We start from the raw sequence: 18,754 nt of genomic DNA on the forward strand, positions 1-18,754 counted from the left end.
TTTCCAGGCCTTTGACCATTTTCGTTGCCCTCTTCTGGACACGTTCCAGCTTGTCAGTATCCTTCTTGAACTGGACACAGTAGTACTCCAGGTGAGGTCTGACCAGAGCAGAATACAGTGGTACTATTACTTCCCTTGATCTAGATGCTATACTCCTATTGATGCAGCCCAGAATTGCATTGGCTTTTTTAGCTGCTGCATCACACTGATGACTAATGTCAAGTTTGTGGTCTACCAAGACTCCTAGATCCTTTTCACATGTACTGCTCTCAAGCCAGGTGTCTCCCATCCTGTATTTGTGCCTTTCATTTTTTTTGCCCAATGTAGTACTTTACATTTCTCCTTGTTAAAATTCATCTTGTTTGCTTTGGCCCAGTTGTCTAATCTGTTAAAGTCATTTGGAGTACTCTGTGCGATCTAGAATTTAATCACTGGTCCATCTTCAACCACAATAGCTGCATCCTGCCCTCTGATCTTCCTGTGCTAGACTAGAATCCTAGTTTTAGCTCATCTCCAAACTTGGTCAAGTTCTAACACCATATGACATAATTTAGGAGAAGGCTTAGCCCAAGGTAAGCCTTGCAGATGAATGGGGATTTAAATCCAAACTTGCCTGGTCAAGCTTCAACCCTCCATTCCAGCCTTCACCAACCTGGTGCCTTCCAGACATTGCTGGACTACAACTCCCCTCACCTCTGACCATTGGCCATGATGGCTTGGACTGATAGGAGCTGGAGTCCAACAACATCCAGAGGATACCAGGCTGTGGGGAACTGATCTACTCACTACACCGCAGTGTTTCCAATGATTCATCTCCTATGGATGGATTTTGCCCATTACATTCAAGATTTAAGTTGTGGAGGGGACATTATTAAGAAATATGGCTCCTCAAGCTTCATTTCAGCTCTAAATAAAATCACTAATTTATTTTTCCTGGAAGGCTACCACAGGCTACAAAAATATGCTGAAGCATATTTAATGGAAGCAGAGGAGAAAATGGCAGTGATGGAAAATGTGTTGTGAAATAGACCTATACGTCTGGAAGCAAGCATCTATGATTATTGTCCAGCAGAAAAGTTTTCCTAGAACTGTAGGGGTTGCTGTAGTTACACAGAAATACATCTCCAGGACAGCATTGACTTAAGACAAGTGAGTGACAAGCTAATCTTTCCCTAAATAAAACATGAATTGAGAATAATGAAGATCGCTCTAACTTATGTCCTCCAAAAAGGAAATGGAAAGTGAGCAGATGGGAAGGAGCAGAAAGCTAAAGGCAGCAGCGGGGGGGGGGGGGGGGTCAGATCAAAAACTGCAATCAGTTGTCAAAGCCATTCTTATTGCTGCAACTTTTTTGTTTAGCTCAAAAGACTTCAAAGTGAGCACCCTCTGAGAATTTGCCCAACAGTTCAAAAGGCCAGAGAGTTGAAGCAAGTCGATCATCTCAAGATCTTACGGCATTTCTCTAAAGTGCTGGCTATCAAAAGCTGTGCTCCAGGGAAACCCTCCAGTTCCTTAGAAGCTTAACAGGAGTTTTTAAATGAGCACATCAACAACAGCAGACAAGTGTCCCTGAAAGTGAGCTGGCTCCTAGCCACTGATCTTTCCCCTTGGGTTCCATTTAGATGGTCCTTACATTTTTTGCAGAGTGACAATGAGTCGTAACTGGCCTGGCCAGCATCCTCCTGCGTCACATGTGACAGAATTCAATGTGCACAATGTGCACAGCAAAACATAAGAACACAGAGAGCCGGTGTGATGTAGTAGTTCTAATGCTGGACTAGTTCTAATGCTGGACTAGGTTCAAATCCCCATCAGTCACTATCTCTTGGCCTAACCCACCATGAGGATAAAATGGAGGGGGCGGGAGTCATAAGAACATAAGAAAACCAATGGCCCATCCAGACCAGCATGCTGTTCCCACAGAGTGCCCATGGGACACTCGCAAGCAGGACTCAAGCACAAGAGAACTCTCTGCTTCTGAAGCCTCCAGCAACTGGTATTCAGAAGCATTGCAACCTCTGGCAATGGATGCAGAGTATAGCCTACAACATCATGGCTGGGAGCTACTGGCAGCATTATCCCCCTGAGTTTATCTAATCTTCGTTTAAAGCCATCCAAGCTAATGCCCATCATTGCCTCCTGTGGGAGCAAGTTCCATAACTAACTATTCTGCTCTTCCATCTATTATTTTACCTTGTCCAGCATCCTCCTAACTTGTGGAACATCTCACCTGAGTTGTTAGAGGACTCCTATTTCCCCCTCAGAGAACTAGGATTCCCAGAGGCACAGCAGGGAAGGCTGGGGAAATGGAGAAAGGGGTAAAGAGAGAAATGATGTGCATTTATTTCAGTTGTACTTTTTTTTTAAGTTTGGGTTCATGGGATCTTGGGGGGGGGGGTGGACTTGTGCCAAAAGCTTTATGGGAAAGATAGTTTTGAGGAGGTTTTGTCCCTTTGCTGAACTTTGCTTGAGATTGACAACCATAGCTGCCAAGTTTTCCCTTTTCTCGCGAGGAAGCCTGTTCAGCATAAGGGAAAATCCCTTTTAAAAAGGGATAACTTGGCAGCTATGTTGACAACTTTCTCCCAGTTTGCGTTTTGAATTGGGATGTGGAATGAGGCGGAGGTGAAGGGGCCCAAGGCTTAAGAAATGCCCTCACGGCTCAGAACCTCACGAGGTGCCACTCATGTCAATGACAAAAGTTAATGAAATGGGTCTCTATCACTGAGTGGATGACCTATTGAAATAATTGAAAGTCTATTTGCCTGGGAAATAAAGCAGATTAGGGTGGTTGCGAGGGAAAATCACATCGGAAGATAAATGGCACCTGAAGCTCCGACCTTTAATGACCTCAGACGAACAATCTGGAAATGACATGAAATTCAGACTTCTTCTTCGTCTTCTTTTTTAAAAGGAGGATAATTTATAAAGCATATGCCAGAATGAACAATGGCTATGGACAGGACTCGTAAGCAAGTGGAGGTAACACGTCAAAAACAAAATATTGCTGGGAATACCAAATGGGTTTGAAGCATGATCTGATTCAGGACAAGTTTGTAAGAACATAGAAAGACCACAGGCCCAGCAGCCAGATGTGGCCCTCATGCCTCTCAATGTGGCCCTCACTCTCCCTAGGCTGTGCACCTCACTGGTCCTGCTCCACATCTTCCTGCATGGAATGCATCACTGAACTGTGACTATGGTCACATTGAAACTGTAACATTTAAGGTCTTAGGATACCACTTTAAATAGTCAGGGCTTCCCACCCACCTCCAAGACCCTAGAGAACTGTAGTTTGTTAAGAGTGCTGAGAGTTGTTAAGAGACCCCTATTTCCCTCCACAGAACTACAATTCCCAGAGTTCCCTGTGAAGGACAGTTGATGGTAAGTGTGGTGTATATAACCTACCGTACAAAGATCCATACATCCATTTTTTTCCACCCAGTTTCCACTCTGACCTGTCACCAGCACACACACCCTAGATGTTTCCTCAGAAGGGAATGTTTTCCACCCCTAGAATACTGCCTAAATTGATAAATCATTTGTCAGTGTAGCCCAGTAGGGTCTACTCTGGCTGGCAGCAGCTCTTCAATGTCTCAGGTAGGGATCTCTCTCTCTCTCTCTCTCCACCCAGTATCTGACCCTTCTTGAAGGAGAGGCTGGGGACTGAATTTAGGGTGTTCTGCATACAAAACATGTGTTCTATCACTGGGCTATGGCTCCTCCCCTGTGGGGCTCACTCTAGAGTGGCAGCTTTAGCACTCAAGCACATAGAGTCATAGAATTGTAGAGTTGGAATGGACCCAAAGTGTCAGCTCACAAAAGATCACCCTGTCAGATTTTATTAATGTTCACGCATACGTGAATTTAATAACAATACAGTAAAAGAAATGCAATGTGATAAATCAGTCTTTGTGCCTGAAGACTGGAAAGTGAATGATGAAAGTTCAATTTTTAAACAGAAACCCATATAGGGGGTGGGATCCAGGAAATTACAGGCACATTAGTTTAGTGTCTGTTCCAGGAAAACAGCTGGAAAGCATTACTAAAGATAGAATCAACAAGTGTATAGAAGAACAAGCCTTGCTAAAGAAGGAGGACCAGTATGGTTTTTACAAGGAAAGCTCACTAACCTTGACAAAGACCCTCACTTAAAGTGTAGCAGCCATGGGATAAGAGAAGGAATAAATGGACCATTCTCACAATGTAGGGAGTCTTTAGCTTGAATGAACTAACCACTAAACTGCCAGGTCTTCCCTACAGGTTTGAATCAAGGGAAACGTGAGTTTTGAGGAGGGATTTGGACAAAGGAGGAAAGGTGGCCTTACAGAGACATTATGGAGGCAGTCTCAGACATAAGGGGAAGTAAGGGAGAAATAGGAGTGATGGAGCAGCAGACTTTTATGTGAACAAAAGTGATGGATTGTTGGGATTAGGGTTGCCAGACCTTCAGGTGTGACCTAGTTTCTCCAGGTTTGCCTGGTCCCTTCTAGATGAAAGTGGGATCTCCAGGTGCGTGAGAGCACCTTTAATAATGACGCTGATGCTGATTCTGATTAGTGTGCATACAACTTGCAAGTTTCAGTAGGTGGCTGCAAATTGTAGCATAGACACTCTGGGCATGGGGTCTGCCCATCTCCCCTACACTTCCATGTCCAGGGCTGCCCCCATAACATCACCAGGTAGCAGCCCTAGGTCTCAGGTTTGGGCCCTGAAATCTCAGGGACTGGGATGCTCCTCTCCTGGCAAACGTAGTTGGGATGCAGAGAGATAAGCAGGGAGCAAGGCTATAGAGAGGTTTGAAGGTAAGGACAAAAAGCGAGCAAGCCAAGATAGGGACTGAGGGTGGGGTGGGCACTGCAAAGCTAGAAATATGAGAGGGATTCATAACTGTGTCAGCAGAGTACTAGGCAGGGCTGAGGGGACCCAGATGGACTACAGAGGAGGAGATTGCGGCAGTCAAGACAAGGAATGACATGGCTGTAAACCAGAGGTGAAAATTATTTTGTGAAAATAAGAGGCTGTCCTATACCAAGTCAGATCATTAGTCTAGCTCAGGCATCCCCAAACTTCAGCCCTCCAGATGTTTTGGACTACAATTCCCATCTTCCCCGACCACTGGTCCTGTTAGCTAGGGATCATGGGAGTTATAGCCAAAACATCTGGAGGGCCGCGGTTTGGGGATGCCTGGTCTAGCTAGCTTAGTAGGGTCTGCACAGGCTAGGAACAGCTACCCAGAGTTTTACACAGGTCCTTCCAGCTCTGACCAGGAGATGTAAGCATTTGTGCCTAGGACCTTCTGCATGCAAAGCAGATGTTCTGCCGCCGAGCTAAGGATAGTCAGCTTGTAATTCTGTTTTTATTTTTTTGCTTGAATGGCAACCTCCCTATCTCTCTTGTAAATAAAATAAAATAAACCGCTGAAAGAATTGCAAATGTGTTTAAAGGAACCTGACCACCCCACGTGCCACTCTGAAATGTGCCAGCAACAGCAATTTCACTTACAGCGTGAATAAGCCAAATATAATTTAAAGTCACCAGTCCTTCCTGGGCTTGATAAGGATTTAAAAAGCTGCTGTTTACAGATCTGCCAACCCGCCTGTCCCCCCACAAAGAAACCCAGAGCGTTCCCAGAAGAACACCCCTAAGTTCTATTATGTACATTACACAGCAGGACTCAGCCTGCTCTCTCATCAGTTTAAAGCTGTTACATAGCAGATTATGGGCTAAATGTCAACATTTGGGCGATCACGCTGATTAACTGTGCATGAAAGATGCCTCCAGTACAAGCTTATTATGAGGCCAGAAGCAGAATCAAAGATTTTTGAACTACCATTTATATATTTAGTCCTCTTATCCCTGCCGTTAGGTCCTGCTGTGCAGATTTTCTTTCATGGGGAGAAGGAGGAGAGAAAAATTATTTCTAGGGCCTTCATTAGCGCTCTATTACTACCAAGTGGTTGCATTTTATATGTGCAATGTCGACCAATAGATTGAGCCGATTTCCAAATCATACTCTTTCCTATAGCTACACACAACCTTTTCCTCCTCCCCTCTCCCTCCTTCTTCCTATTCTCAATTGTCCTCATCATCACTGCTTTTTTTCTAGGGATGCTCATGGGTACGCCATATTGGCACCTTTTCTTCTAGAAGAAAAGCACAGGTTAAAAGTGTGGCACATACTGTTACAACTTCGTGGTGAGTACTGGCACCATTTTTTCTAGAAGGAAAGCACAGGTGATAATGATACATTTCTTACCTGCCCTTCACCAGGAGGTCCCAGTGTATTTAAAATTCAGAATTAAAAACAGCGAAAACAAAATATAGTTGCAGGAATGGGGTGGTACCGAAATTTCAGGTGCCAACTATGGGAATGTTAGGGATGTGGATTAGGATATATTATTAGATAGATCCTATCCAAGCTTGTGTTAGCAAGCTTCCAATATCAGCAGAGTGACATTCCCCTTTTGTGCGCAGCAAAGCATGTGCGTTAGATTCGCTAGAATCTCTATAACAATATTACACTTTATAGTTCAATATTACACTTCCTGGCAAACGTCCCCTTTGTCCCTCTTAAAAGAAATACACAACACAGTGTTTATAAAATAAGATAGAGTTTACTTACAGTTTCATCCTGAGTTACAGCATAATCTCAGAAAGGCAGGCTTGCTTAGAAAAGTTACAAGTATGTATACATCTAGAGACTACTTAGTAAAGTAAGACTCCATTTGGTCTCACTCTTGGCTGCAGGCCTAGAGTGAGAACCATGCTAACTAGAGATTCTCTGGAGATGTGTCCTCATCGAGGGAGGAAGTAGCTAAGAGAGAGAGTGATTGCAGGCTAGGGCTTTTGTCTAATCCAACTCATTTGCATGTCTGAGGGAACAGGAACTGACCTGTAGTCAGGTGTCCCTCCAGGTGAGTTCCTGTTAGTGGACACTCTAGGAACTGTTGTGACTTGTCTGCCCCAGTGTTCCATCCCACAAACCCCTTCTCAGGCAATTCACAACATTCATTACATACAAAACAAAACATAAGCAACTTTATTCAACCACCCAAGAGTCCCAGCTTGACACGCAGGTTCTGGAAACTCTGTCTTGGCAGGGGTTTCGTCAGGATGTCTGCTGTCATCTCCGATGTGCAGCAGTACGACAGTTCGACAAGTCCATCTTGTATCATCTGGCGAACGTAGTGGTACCTGACCCCAATGTGTTTTGAGCGTGCTAGGAACTTCTCATTCTGCGCCAGCTTTAGACAGCTTTGGTTGTCCTCCAGCAGGCTTATAGGTTCCTTTCTCTCCACGCCAAAGTCTGTTAGGAGTTGGTCCAGCCAGGAAATCTCTCTGCACGCTTCTGTAGCCGCAACATATTCCGATTCTGTAGACGATAAAGCTATACATTTCTGTTTATAACTGCCCCATGTGATAGCTCTGCCCCCATACATAAAGACATGCCCGCTTGTGGATTTATAATCAGAATTATCACCCGCCCAGTCAGCATCAGTGTACCCAATGAGCTTAGGGTCACTGACAGCTGGTAACTTTAATTTACAATCCATTGTACCCTTAAGATATCGAACCACCCTCTTCACACCAACCCAATCATGCTCAGTGGGACTACTCACTTTCCTGCTGAGAATCCCTACTGCATTGGCTAAATCAGGTCTGCACGTGGTAACTAAATACAAAAGTTTACCAATTGCTGAACGATACTCTGTGTTGTTTGGCAGCAGCTTCGAATCCTCTTGGTTCTTTAAGAAGTCTGTAGCCATCGGGGTGTCGACGGGTTTTGCATCCTGCAATTGCATACTCTCAAACAGTTCAATTATCTTTTGCTTCTGATTAAGTAGAAATGAACCATCCTGTTCTCTTTCCACTTGAATCCCGAGGTAGTACTCAACTGGTCCTAATTCCTTCACTTGCACTTCCTTGTTGAGGTGCTGGACTACATTTTTATAATCCCTGTCATTTGACGTTGCGATTAAAAGGTCGTCAACGAAGGCAAGAATATAAGAAAATTGTCCATTACTCTGCTTAGTGTACAAACACTTGTCAGCTTCACCTTGCTTGTACCCAAGTTTCACCAGCATTCCATGCAATTTCAAGTTCCAGGCTCTGGCTGCTTGTTTTAAACCATACAGTCCCTTTTGAAGCTTGCAAACCAAATGTGCCTCATTTGGCTTTATAAAACCTTTAGGCTGCTTCATGTAAATTTCTTCAGAAATTTCCCCATGCAAAAACGCAGTAGCTATATCGATGTGTTTCACCTCCATCCCTTTAGATGCTGCGATGCTTAAAAGTAATCTTACGCTACTGTATCTTACTGTCGGAGCAAAGACTTGGTCATAGTCGTGGCCATATTGCTGTGAAAAACCTTGTGCCACTAGTCTTGCTTTGTAACGTTGCACCTCCCCTTCTGAACCCCTTTTAACCTTGAACACCCATTTGCTCCCAATTGCTTTCTTACCAGCAGGTAATTTTGTGAGTGTCCAGGTCTTGTTCTTGTGCAGTGCGTCAATCTCCTCCTGCGCGGCTTTCCTCCAGAGACTGGCTTCGGTGGCTGGCATCTGCTCTACCTCTTCCCAAGTGGAAGGTTCTGGTGGAGACGCCGACCCTGCAAAGTAGGACAGTCGTAGTGGCGGAACGCCCTTGTTGGTTCTGGATGAGCATCTGACCTCTGGTTGTGCAACCGCATCAGCATCCTCATCCTCCTCCAATGCTGGCATGTCCACGTACAGCTCCTCCTCTTCGTCTCTGGTGCCGCCAGGGGTCTGGACCTCTGCGTCTTCTGGGGTGTCGCCTGTAGGGGGTGTTGTGACACTAGAAGGTATATTAGTTCCTTGTGTTAAAGGAAAACTTATAAACTCTTCATCTGGTGACTCTCTAGAACAGTCAATAACTGTGTTCTTTGTATCAAACTTTCCCTGTTCATCAAAATGAACCACATGGTATGGGTCTACTCTGCCACTCTTTGGATCTAGAACTCTATATCCCTTTCCTCCAGGAGCATATCCAACCAGGATACCTGCTTTTGCTCTGGAGTCAAGCTTGTGTCTGCGCTCTTTGGGCACGTGGTAATAACAGACACTTCCAAACACACGTATGTGCTGCAGACTTGGGACTCTCCCGTGCCAAAGTTCAAATGGTGTGCGTTCTGCACCCTTTGTAGGCAATCTGTTTTGTAAATAAATCGCCGTATTCGCCGCTTCACCCCATAGCTTCTGTGACAAGTTGGCCTCTTTTAACATGCACCTTGTCATCTCCATAATAGACCTAAACTTTCTCTCAGCAATGGAGTTCTGTTGAGGCGTGTAAGCAACTGTAGTTACATGTGCTATGCCTTCTTGTGCCATGATGGCCTTCATCTGCCGTGAGCAAAACTCTCCACCATTATCCGAAATTAAGGTGGAAGGAGCTCTCTGGAATTTGTTCTTCACCATGTTTAAGTACAGTTTGAACAATTCCGGTGTCTGACTCTTTTCTTCTAGAAAATATCCAACACAATATCTTGAGAAGTCATCTATAAATATCAGAATGTACTTATTGTTTCCTAGGGAAGGTACATTCAGCGGACCACATAGGTCAGTATGAACAGTGTCCATGACTTTTGTGCTTCTCTTCTCTGTACAACGTGGGAAGGAAGGCTTGACTGCCTTTTCAGTTATGCAAGTTGTACAGTTTGGCATTGGTGTACTGCAATTCTTTACCTGTAGACCTTTTACCAGATTTTCCTTCTGCATTTTCAGGATAAGGTTGGTATCCCTGTGTCCAAGCCTTTTGTGCCAGAGTTCCAGATCTGGTTGATCCTTTCTGCTGGGTTGTGCAACCCTTGCAGACTCATTCTCTGAAATATCAATCTCATACACATCATTGATTAGTTTGGCTTGAATAAACACTTCACCATCTTTTATCACATTGCATTGTCCATTTTTAAATATAATTTCAAAACCTTTCTTGTCCAAGCTAGACACACTTATTAGATTACAGTTCAGCTTTGGTGCATACTTAACATTACTCACTGTAGTATCAAAAGACTCATTGTTCACTTTGAAATTCAAGTTCAAAGATCCTGCACCTATTGACTTTATAACATTTCCATCAGCAATTTCAATCTCAGACTGTTTATTATTGTCTATTTCATTGAAATATTCCCTTTTATAACAGAAATGGCTGCTTGCTGCACTGTCCAGAAGCCACTTATTGCGCTTTCCTTCACAGCTCTGGAAAGCTACATTTCTTTCTTGCAATATCATTGCACGCCCATGACCCCCCTTCTTTTCGCCTTTTGGTGGAAAGGGGCGGGATTTATTCCTAGGTGCCCGGCATTCCTTCGCCATGTGCCCTTTTAAATTGCAGTTAAAGCAAATTATTTCCTTTGGCGTTTGTCTGGACCTTTGGAAATGCTTGGAAGCATAATTAGTGTCCTTTCTCCCTGTATTCCTTTCTGAAGAATCAAGGTAATCTCTGCATTCCTCTCTCAAATGATCAATCAGTTCTTCAAAAGTCAGGTCCTTTTTGTGATCCATGCAACTCTTGAATGAACTGAAGCTTGGTCCTAGAGATGCTATCAAAAATGAAACCTTTGTTTCTTCATCAAGGGCTTTAGGAGTAAGATCAATCCTCTGAACAATTTCACTAAATTTGCTGATATGGTCAGTGAATTCTTCTCTTGAATTCATCCTCAGCGCAGTTAATTTGCTCATCAAATTCCTGTAGGAGTTCTTAGTAGATGCTCCATACCTGCGCTCAATATCTTTTAAGATTTTAGCTGCATCATCTTTGCTATTAACTGATGTTAGATGCCTGTTGCGAAGTCCACTCAAAATTATGTATCTGGCCTCGCTGTTCATGCGTTTCCAATTTGCTATCTTGGCTAAATCCTCTGCTGTTGTGCCAGTAGGCATAGGTTTTTCAATGGCATCCAAAACATTCCTTGCATCTAAAAATGCTATCAGGCGTTGTTTCCAAAATACATAATTGTCATCATCTAGAGCCATGAATCCTGGCTTAACTCCACTATCAAAATCTGCAAAAGCCATCTTGGAATCTCAAAATTCTAAAAAATTTCTCAAAATTCAAAAATTTGCCAAAAATTCCAAAATCAAAATCTCTAAAAATATCTCAAAATGCAAAATAATCTTCACTGCCTCTGAGTTCTCAGTGCTGTAAACTCTGAGGGAGGGGAGGGGTAGCTAATCCCCTAGGCACACTGGAGAACAATAGACCATGTGCTCACCAGGAAGTTCTAACTGAAAAAATCCTACTCAGTTCAAAATCACAATCCAAAGCAATCCTTCAAAAATACACAAAAATACGCAGTCCTGGGCCGTAATAACCCTTTATGGGAATGTTAGGGATGTGGATTAGGATATATTATTAGATAGATCCTATCCAAGCTTGTGTTAGCAAGCTTCCAATATCAGCAGAGTGACATTCCCCTTTTGTGCGCAGCAAAGCATGTGCGTTAGATTCGCTAGAATCTCTATAACAATATTACACTTTATAGTTCAATATTACACTTCCTGGCAAAGGTCCCCTTTGTCCCTCTTAAAAGAAATACACAACACAGTGTTTATAAAATAAGATAGAGTTTACTTACAGTTTCATCCTGAGTTACAGCATAATCTCAGAAAGGCAGGCTTGCTTAGAAAAGTTACAAGTATGTATACATCTAGAGACTACTTAGTAAAGTAAGACTCCATTTGGTCTCACTCTTGGCTGCAGGCCTAGAGTGAGAACCATGCTAACTAGAGATTCTCTGGAGATGTGTCCTCATCGAGGGAGGAAGTAGCTAAGAGAGAGAGTGATTGCAGGCTAGGGCTTTTGTCTAATCCAACTCATTTGCATGTCTGAGGGAACAGGAACTGACCTGTAGTCAGGTGTCCCTCCAGGTGAGTTCCTGTTAGTGGACACTCTAGGAACTGTTGTGACTTGTCTGCCCCAGTGTTCCATCCCACACCAACGACCAGGGTAAAAAGGTGTATCTTCAACATTCACTGGAAGCTGTATAGTGAAGAAGTCAGATGCACCTCTGTGGGGAGGGGATTCCACAACTTAGGGGCTCCCAGAGAGAAGGCCCTTTCCTGGGCCACTATCAACCCACAAAGTTCTGAGGGCAGTGGAACTACCAAGAGGGTCCCCTTCGCCGATCCTAGCACCTGAGAAGGTCTGTGGGGAAGGAGTTGGGTCTCTCAGACATTTGGGGCCTGAGTCATTAAAGGCTTTAAACACTAACACAATCACCTTGAGTTGGGCATGGAAATGAACTGACAGCAGTTTTAGAACAGGGGTTATATAAGTTCTAAAGACAGCCCCAGCCTTTAATTTGGCCAGTGCAGAATAGCTCACACAGCAGGGAAAGCACAAAGTTCTAGGGCAGGCATTCCCAAACTGTGGCCCTCCAGATGTTTTGGCCTACAACTCCCATGATCCCTAGCCAACAGGACCAGTGGTTGGGGAAGATGGGAATTGTAGTCCAAAACATCTGGAGGGCCGAAGTTTGCGGATGCCTGTTCTAGGGAGATCCCTTCTAGGAGGATGGGGAACCGTGGTGGCTGGCACCAATTGGGATTGGTAGGACGGAAGGCAGGGAGGCCAACAGTAGGTGGCGCCACAGCCAATGACTGGCAGAGACAGGAAGTTTTAGCTTTTCCACACATACCCCTCCCGTCTGAGTTCTACAAGGGCGACATAGAGAATAAAGAGGAGGAAGCTGATAGGTTGTAACTCCCCCTGGACTGATCTTAGGTAGGAAGGCATGGGAGTTGGGTGGATGCTGACTGAAGGCAGGCTGAGGTTGGTGGGCAGTGCCCTGTTTGCAATACTGAACCAGCCTTCACTGCTAGGGAGCAAGAAGGGAGAGTTCTGCTCTTGGGTAATTTATGTACATTTCAAGCACATCGTCAAGGAATTGACCGCTGAAAGCAGAGGATACCACTCATGCAGGAGGAACTCTAGAGTTGCGCAAGTTACAAAGATGGAAATGGCCATGTGGTAAAGGAGCGTGCACTATCTGTGTTACCCGCAACAGGTCATTTTGGTGTGTTAAGAAAAAGGTGTCATACATGTCCACATAGGTTACAGGTCCACATGGAATTAAAGAACCATCCAGCTCTTCCATTCTGTGATTCCTAGGAAGCTCCCTTAGTCCAATTCAGACTATTGGTCCATTTATTTTCAGCAGCAGCAGCCAATCTGGTGCCATTCAGCTGCTCTTGGACTACATCTACCACCTGTCTCAGCAATCATGCCCAATGGCCAGGGATGGTGGGAGTTGTAGTCAAAAGAACCTAAGAAGAGCCTGCTGTGGAGCAGGCAGACAGATTATTTAGACCAGCATCCTATTCCCCCAGATACCTGCGGGAAAACAGCAAGCAGGACCCAAATGCAACAGTACTATCCCATCCTGTGGTTTCCAGCTACTGGTGTACAGAAGCATCGCTGCCTATGACTGCGGAAGTAGAACAAAACCATAAGGGCCAGTAGCCATCGACAGCCCTCTCTTCCATGAATTTGTCTAATCCTCTTTTAAAGCCATCTAGGTTGGTGGCCATCACTACCTCCTGCAGGAGTGAGTGCCATTGTTTAACTATGTGTCATAGAGAAAAGTGACCAGCACACCTTCAAATCAATGATACTAGCAGGAAAGGCAACAATAGCTTTAGGTTGGAAAGATAGAGAAAAATGGACAGTAGAGGTCTGGACTAATTATTTGTTTGAATTTATTCAGTCAGACATCGTGGCAGTAACGTCACAGGAAATAACATGGAAGGCCAAGTCTACCATGATAAGGACCAGATGGAACCCCTATCTTCAATGGATAACAACTACTGGACCAGAAGATATTCAGTGGAAATTAAAAACATTGTGCCCGTGGCTGAGGACAACTGTTTGAACCCTTCCAATGGATTATGGGTGGGGGAGGGGGTGGGAAGGGAAAGGAAAAATGGTACAGGAAATTAAGAATTGGGAGGAGAGAATATAATGTATGTAAAAATTCCTGAACTTCAATAAAAATCTTTTTTAAAAAAACCCTATGTGCTGTGTGAAGTAGTCCTTTCCTTTGTCTGTCCTGAATCTTCCAACATTCAGCTTTATTGGATGTCCACTAGTTTTAGCGTCACGAGGAGGGACTTTTCTCTGCCCATGCATAGTTGTATAAAAGTCTCTCATGTTGCCCCTTACTCACCTTTTCTCTAAACTAAAAGGTCCCGAATGCTGAAATCTTTCCTCATAAAGGAGTCATTCCACCGCATGCCCATTTTCAGAGTCCAGAGACAGCAAACCTTTGGTCCTCCAGAATTGTTGGACTTCAACTCCCATCAGTCCCATCAGCACAGCCAATGGTTGGGGGTGCTGGGAGTTGTAGCATGTAGAGGACAAGAAGATCCCATGGTCTGAAAGTTGTCTTCTAGCATCTCTCTACAGGTTTCCACTGCATGTGTCCTGGGCATCGTGGCTGCCTTGTTACAGTCACCCACAGCTTGGAGCTTCTTGGGAAAAACAAAGTCATAATGCCTGAAGTCCAAAGAGGACAGGGAACAGACAGGCTAGAAGGCCATCCTCCCCTCCCCATCAGAGGCATTACAAAGTTTTAGTTGGTCTCTAAGGTGCTGCTGGAAGGAATTTTTAAAAGATTTTCTCTGGCCAGCACAGGCCAAACGATGGAGCCTTTGAGCTCCTCCAGTAAGGCATGTTGTGCATTGCACGAAGCAAGAATAAAAATGTATGAATGTCAAGGATGGTGAATCTGAGGTCCGTTTATCTCTGAGGGAATTACCAGGTGGAATGTCCACTCCTTAGGATTTCTTTAGCTCTGTATCCTGCATGTTTAGTTTTATTTATATATCTATATATAAATATATAGTTCCTTTTTTTCTTCTGAGGTTCACTTCTGAGGTTCACTAGTAGCTTTTGCTACTAGTACATTGGAACATAGGAATCTGCCTTATACCATATCAGATCACTGGGCTATCCAACTCACTATCGTCTAAACCAGTGTTACCCAAACTTGGGTCCCCAGCCATTTTTGAACTACAATGGCCATCATCCCTGACCACTGGTCCTGCTAGCTAGAGATGAAGGGAGTTGTAGTCCAAAAACAGTTAGAGACCCAAGTTTGGAAAACACTAGTCTAAACTAACAGGGAGCAGCTATTTAGGGTTTCAGGAAAGGAGTCTCTTCCAGCCCTACCTAGAGATGCTATTGGGGGCTGAGCTTAGGACCTTCTGCACACAAAACAGATGATCTACCATTGAGCTATGGCCTTTCCGCAAGACAGTGGGTGGGCAGCAGCACTTGCAGTTACCCCCTATCAAGCCCCACTCACAGGTACAAAAAGTAAGAACTCAAGCCTGCATAGGCTTTCCCTGTCAAAACATGGCCTCAACTGGGTTCAGTCTTGTGCACTGCAGTGCCTGGGCTCTTTATCAGGTAGGAGAAATTGGATGCATACCGAAAGTGGCTAGGCAAGGCCTCTTTGAAGGGAGATCAAAGCAGCACCAATGTCTCTTAAAATAGCACTGTGCATGATTCTAAGGCCTCAATTGCTTTCTTCAAGCTCTTAGAATTCTTTCTCCCACCCTCCCAGTCAATGCTGTTTCAATGATAACACATCCAACACAACATGCTCAGACATCCAGAGATAGATCACTTGCATATTTCATGACAGAGACTTTGTGCCGACATTTTGATGAGTGGCTTAGCAAATCTCTCTCTCTCTTCTACAGGCTGGGGTCTGACTTTAATGGCACCTTGGATTGTGTTGCGGAGAGGCCCCTATCCATTGCCAGCCTGGGCTTTCACCGGGTGCTGCCGCCTGGGTGCTCAGCCCTGCTATCATTTCATCTCCTTTATATAACTTAATTGTCTGTATCTTGGTAATGTAACAGTTAGCAGAGCATTCTTCTGCAGGCCAGTTCATAAAAATGGGAAATGATTCACATTAGCAGCTCACTAAATGTGCAATAGCAAGTTCTTTGCTTTTCATCAACCTGTTTTGGTCTGCAATCATTATGGCAGGCTCTCAAATGAACCAAAAGAACATCATGAGAGCCTGCTGGATCAGGCCAACAGCCCACCATCCTATATTCCCAGTGGTCCATCAGATGCCCCAGTTGGAAACCTGCCAGCAGGACCTAAGCACAAGAGCAGCTCCCCTCCTGCGGCTTCCAGCAATTGGTGTTCAGAAATATTCCAGCCTCTGGCCAAGCATGCAGACAAGGGCCTTCACTGCTAGTAGCCATCAGTAGCCTTTATCCTTCATGAATTTGTTCAATTCTCTTTGAAAGCCATCCAAGATGATTAGCTACCTTCTAGAGGTACATAAGGATTCTGAGGATTTTTAAAATATGAAAACAATTAGATTTTAGAGGGTTCTTTTTTAATCAAACTCTGAGCATGACAAAGGCTGCATCTTTATTATAAATATTATAAAAATTTGAAGATAGTATTCCAAGAAATGCACTTTACAGACTGTTGTTACAGGGTATCCAATCCCTTTTAATACCACCATAGTTCTCAAAGTTTCATGGTGGGGTAGGGGAGGAAGAGTTAAACGGCATTTAGATTTCTGGAATTAAGAGCCATTCCAAATCTCCTTGTAGTCTACTTGTAAAGGTAAAGGGGCCCCTGATCATTAGGTCCAGTCGCAAACGACTCTGGGGTTGCGGCGCTCATCCTGCTTTACTGGCCGAGGGAGCTGGTGTACAGCTTCCGGGTCATGTGGCCAGCATAACTAAGCCGCTTCTGGCGAACCAGAGCAGCGCACAGAAACACCGTTTACCTTCCCGCCGGAGCAATACCTATTTATCTACTTGCACTTTGACATGCTTTTGAACTGCTAGGTTGGCAGGAGCAGGGACTGAGCAATGGGAGCTCACCGTTGCAGGGATTCAAACCGCTGACCTTCTGGTCAGCAAGCCCTAGGCTCTGTGGTTTAGACCACAGCGCCACCCGTAGTCTACTTAAACACCACCATAAAAGAACTTAACGTCGGTGGATTTGCCTCATGCCTTAAGCACACAAGCTGGAACGAATGCAAAGGAAGGTGACCAAGATGATAAAGCATCTGGAAAACGAGCCTTATGAGGAATGGTTGAGGGAATTGGGTAAGTGTAGCCAGAAGCAACTCTTCAAGTATCTGAAGGGCTGTCACATGGAAGATGGAGCAAGCTTGTTTTCTGCTGCTCCAGAGGGTAGGACCTGAACCAATGGATTCAAATGACAAGAGATTCCAACTAAACATTAGGAAGAACTTGCTGACAATAAGACTTGTTTGACGGTGAGCTCCCTCAGAAGGCGATGGGCTCTCCTTAATTGGAGGTTTCTAAACATAGGGATGATGGCCAACTGTCAATGACTCTTTAGCTGCGATTCCTGCGTTGCTGGGGGTTGGACTACATGAGGTTTTGGGTCCCTTCCAACTCTACAAGTCTATGATTCTATGATCTACCAGAGCATTCTATAACCAATGAAGTTTTTAAAACCCGCAGTTAAGGCAAAAAAGGGGGGGGGAGTAACATGTCAACATAGATGCAAGCAACCACAATACATTTTGGCCTAAAATAATTATACTAAGGAGTTGCTAAAGGTTTAGTCTTTTCAAGATTTTGCGAATTCTTGTGCAAAATGCAGAATTTTGTGTTCTGTATTTTACCTACCTTCGTTCAGATCCAAAAAAATACCATCTCTGTATTTGGCATGCCACAGCAGCTTTGTTAGAACACAAGGTGCATGGGATTGGTTTATGATATTTATAACTGGCATTGCACCATTAAATTAATCTGTCCTTCTGTTCATTTTCATGGCACAATTTTGCAGAAACAAGCAAGTGGCATGGTTTGTCATGGATTGTTTTGTTGTAGCTTACGTCCAACCAAACCTTGACTTTCAAGAGTAATGCCAATGCTTGACAGACTCTGCCCAAGTGGTGCTTTTGGGGCAGACCTATTATTAGCCTGCATATTGCTCAAATATTTCTAACACCTATTTATATTATGTGTTAACACCTACCTTACAGGGGTCACACCTCAACACTCCATGTATCATTGTTATTGGCTGGTAGAACAGACTGGGTGACATAAAAATCAAAGTGCAGAAATGTTCACAGCCACCATGCGCATCAGGGAAGCCTACACGAGATCAAAGAGTTGCTTTGAGAAGTACAGTGTAGCTGGGACATCAGTGCATTTTGTATTTAAGTTGCATTTTATGTATCCTAGTATTCTGACTGACCGCTTTGCTGACCATATACATCATTTGTAAGCTGGAATAAAGCTGAAAAAACAAATGCAAACTTTTACTTTCATGTGTCAGACTCAATGCCTTTAATGTCGTGTAAGAAGTTCAGTGCTTGAAGCAAAAGGGTTGTGGTTGTTACATCTCTATTTCCCGGCGGGGTGGGGTGCAGTGGGGAGGGAATCAATCAGTGAGTCTTCAAAAGAGAAGGAACAATTCTCTAATAAAATAAAAAGTATATTTGCAGGATAAGGCATTTCTGTGCTCAGAAACTGCTGCCTTATTTTAATTCAAAGGTTCCTAGACACAGAGCAGATTTACTTTCAGATTTGGCTGCTTCATTAACACACGAATCTAGAAAGTATGATCACAATCCAAATGGCTGTCATAAATTGGTTTCAAAAAATAAAATAAAATAATACCACCACCACTCATGTTTGGCTAGCTTTCAAACTGCATATATTTTGAAACTTACAGTGATGCACTGACCAGATGTTACTCTCTCTCTATTTCTCCAACA

The sequence above is a fragment of the Zootoca vivipara genome, chromosome 6, assembly GCF_963506605.1.
Source record: "Zootoca vivipara chromosome 6, rZooViv1.1, whole genome shotgun sequence".
NCBI lineage: Eukaryota > Metazoa > Chordata > Lepidosauria > Squamata > Lacertidae > Zootoca > Zootoca vivipara.